This window comes from Palaemon carinicauda, chromosome 26, assembly GCF_036898095.1.
Source record: "Palaemon carinicauda isolate YSFRI2023 chromosome 26, ASM3689809v2, whole genome shotgun sequence".
NCBI classification, from domain to species: domain Eukaryota; kingdom Metazoa; phylum Arthropoda; class Malacostraca; order Decapoda; family Palaemonidae; genus Palaemon; species Palaemon carinicauda.
The window spans coordinates 61,844,445-61,848,141 of NC_090750.1; positions in this window are offsets into that span (position 1 = coordinate 61,844,445).

Consider the following 3,697-nt stretch of genomic DNA (forward strand, 5'->3'; position numbering starts at 1 on the left):
CCGGTTAGAAATTCTCTCTCCCGTCTCTCCTGTAAATACTTCATCGAACAGCTCACTGCATTCACACCTCACGCCACACCTTTATCTCACATGCAAATGTCCAGAACGTGAGAGCGAAAATCAACTAACTATTCAGGCGTCTGTGTCTTTTCCTGGACGGTGTGGAAATCTTTAAACACGCTTCGCCATTCCCCGCGTCTTCGGGGCCTATAACTTAACTAAGAGTGCGAGTTTTGACTCCGCCGTCTCCAGGGAGGATTGTAAACATGTAATCTCTTCTTCTTCTTTTTTTTTTTCTTCTTCTTCTTCTTCTTCTTCTTCTTCTTCTTCTTCTGTGTGGGGGAATCACCTGTTAATAAAGTGTTGTTCTATTTTATCTCGTCACACTATTGTGTCCGATGTCTGAAGTTCTCAGTACAAACCAAGAAAATTATTCTTCTTCTTTTCTTCTTTTTCTTTTTCTTCTTCTTCTTCTTTTTCTTCTTCTTTTTCTGTGTGGGGGAATCACCTGTTAATAAAGTGTTATTCTATTTTATCTCCTCACACTATTGTGTCTGATGTCTGAAGTTCTCAGTACAAACCAAGAGAATTATTCTTCTTCTTTTCTTCTTCTTCTCCTTTTTTTTCTTTTTTTTTCTTCTTCTTCTTCTTCTTCTGCGTGGGGGCATCACCTGTTAATAAAGTATGATCCAATTTTATCTCCTCAATCTATTATGTTTGATGTTTGAAATTCTCAGCACAAACCAAGCGAGTTATAAGCTGTCTGAATAAAGAGTCAAATAAAAGACATAATTCCATATGTACTCTCCTCACATTATTATGTCTGATGTCTGAAACTGTCAATAAAAACCAGGGGAATTAGAAGTTGTCTAAATAAAGAGATTAATAAAAAAAGATAATTACAAAGTTACTTTACTCACATTATTGTGTCTGATGTCTGATATTTTTTATACAAACCAAGAGAATTATAAGCAGTCTGAATAAATAGAGTAATAAAAACAGAATTACTAAGGTACTTTCCTAACTTTAATGTGTCTGATGTCTGAAATTTTCAGTACAAAGCAAGGTAATTATAAGTTGTCTGAATAGAGTCAAATAAAAGTATATAAGGATAACAAAGACAAAATTGAGAAATATTCTATTGAATCAACAATTGACAGACCGTACAAATAGCATACATCTGATTTCAATCTTGTACTTTACGGTCTATTAAATTTCTTATTCCTGATCTAGATATTAATCTCTGGTATGGTCGTTTAATTAGTTCAATATACATGTTGCATAAGATTTTTCATAATTCTGACCATCCTTTACATTCATATCTTCCCAGACAGTTCCATCCTGTTCGTAATACTAGGTATACTGTTGATTCTAATAGTCAGGCCTTCTCCACCATGAGGCTCAATACTACACAGTATTCTAGAAGTTTTATTCCAGCTGTGACCAAGTTAAGGAATGATCTTCGGGGGGCTGAATCGGTATAATTTCAAAGGTTTAAATTTGCAGCAAATGTTCTGTGTTGAACAGGCTGACATGTCTTTTTATAGTTTATATGTGAAAATCCTGTTTTAATGTTGTTAGTTTTTAAAATATTTCATCTTGACTGTTCATTAATTCTCATATCGTTTATTTATTCCCTTATTTCCTTTCCTCACTGGGCTATTTTTCCCTGTTGGAGCCCTTGGGTTAACAGCATCTTGCTTTTCCAACTAGGGTTGCAGCATAGCTAGTAATAATAATAATGATGATAATAATGAAGATCTTGGGTTTATAGCTTCTTGATTATCCAACTAGGGTTGTAGCTTGGCTAGTAATGATAATAATGATAATAACAATGAAGCTCTTGGGTTTATAGCATCTTGCTTTTCCATCTAGGGTTGTAGCTTAGCTAGCAATAATGATAATGATAATGATAAATCTCCTTTCGAATAATACTCGAAATTAGGTATTATATATCACTGCTCAACCAACTAGGGTTGTAGCTTAGCTAATAATAATGATAATAATAAATCTCTTTTCGAATAGTACCTGACATTACCTATTATGCATCACTGTTCACCGACCCGTTCATAATAATATCCACCGAGGCTTCTTACAATCTCCTTATTTTTGTTTTTCGTGTAAACACGACACCTGTCAAAACAGAACAACACAACGGGGTCGTTCTTTTCTGTCATTTTCCGAGTCATGATTTCGTAAATGGAATTATGCTGCCTTATAATTACGATGATTGACTGTCCAAACTGTGGCGGGTCTTTGCCTAATTCCTTTATACACGTACATGATAATAATAATAATAATAATAATAATAATAATTATTATTATTATTATTATTATTATTATTATTATTATTATTATTACATAGTCGTTTATACATTATTATTATTGAAGGGTTTTTGCTAAATTAATTCATTATTATTATTATTATTATTATTATTATTATTATTATTATTATTATTATTATTACAAATTCGTTTGAACATTATCATTATTGAATGGTTTTTGCTAAATTAATTATTATCCTTATTATTATTATTATTTTTATTATAATTAGCATTATTATTATTCTTCTTCTTATTATTATTATTATTATTATCATTGCTTGGTCGTTGGTGCATTACTACTATTGAATAGTTTTTGATAGATTGATAATCATTATCATTATTATGATTACCATATTCTATTATTATTATTGTTGTTGTTGTTGTTGTTGTTGTTGTTATTATTATTATCATTATTATTACTTAGCCGTTTGTACATCATGTTCTTATTGTATGTGTTTTATTATTATAATTCGTAAGTCTTCACTTCGCTCATTTTCTCAACAACCTCCATATTTTTCTCAAATCAATAATCATTCTCCACATTCCTCGAAAAGACCAGGTCATTTACCTCCGCTCCGTTTAAACGTGAATGAAATCACCAAGTTGAAAAGCGAAAGGCAATTTCCTTTTTAATTTTCCCCTTAATTTCCCCACTATTCCCCGACCTCTCCCCTTTACATAAAACATCTCCTTTATTTCACCCAAGTAGACTCCGGAGTGGCTGAGCTCATAAACGCCCTTTTTAGTAATCTACTCAGGCGGGAATTTTCAGTTGAAATATCCGAAAAGGGCGCGTTAACCTATGTGTGAGAGGAGGTGAGTGTGTGTGAGAGGAGTGAGTGTGTGTGTGTGAGAGGGATTGAGTGTGTTTGTGTGTTGTGATTTCTAAAATAAAGAAATAAAGAAAATAATTCATCGGTTAATTTTAAATCATATTTTTTTCGTACAAGAGAATTGGGCTAAGTGGGGACTTCCAAATGTGGGGAAAGCGTTGGCTGGGGAAGGGAGGTATTGAGTGAGGATTTGGGGGAAGGGGGGAGGTGGAGGAGGAAGTGTAGGAGGTGGTGTAGGTGTAGGAGAAGCAGTAGGAAGGGGTAATGGAGGAGGAGGAGGTCCTGGAAGCATAGTTACCCAGGATATCGTGAGCTGTCGTCATCTATCAGGCCTCTCTGATCATTAGCACCGGCTTCTCCCTCAGCCCCCTCAACCCCCCTCCTCTGTCCCTCCCTCCCCCCTCAAAAAAAAAAAAAAAACCACTCCACTACCCTAAAAAAAAGTGCTCTCTATCACCGTACTTTTTCTTCCCCTCCCAACCCCTCCCCCCTCCCAGTTCTTTCCCCCTTTTCATCATCATCATTGGTCTTGTGGCACCT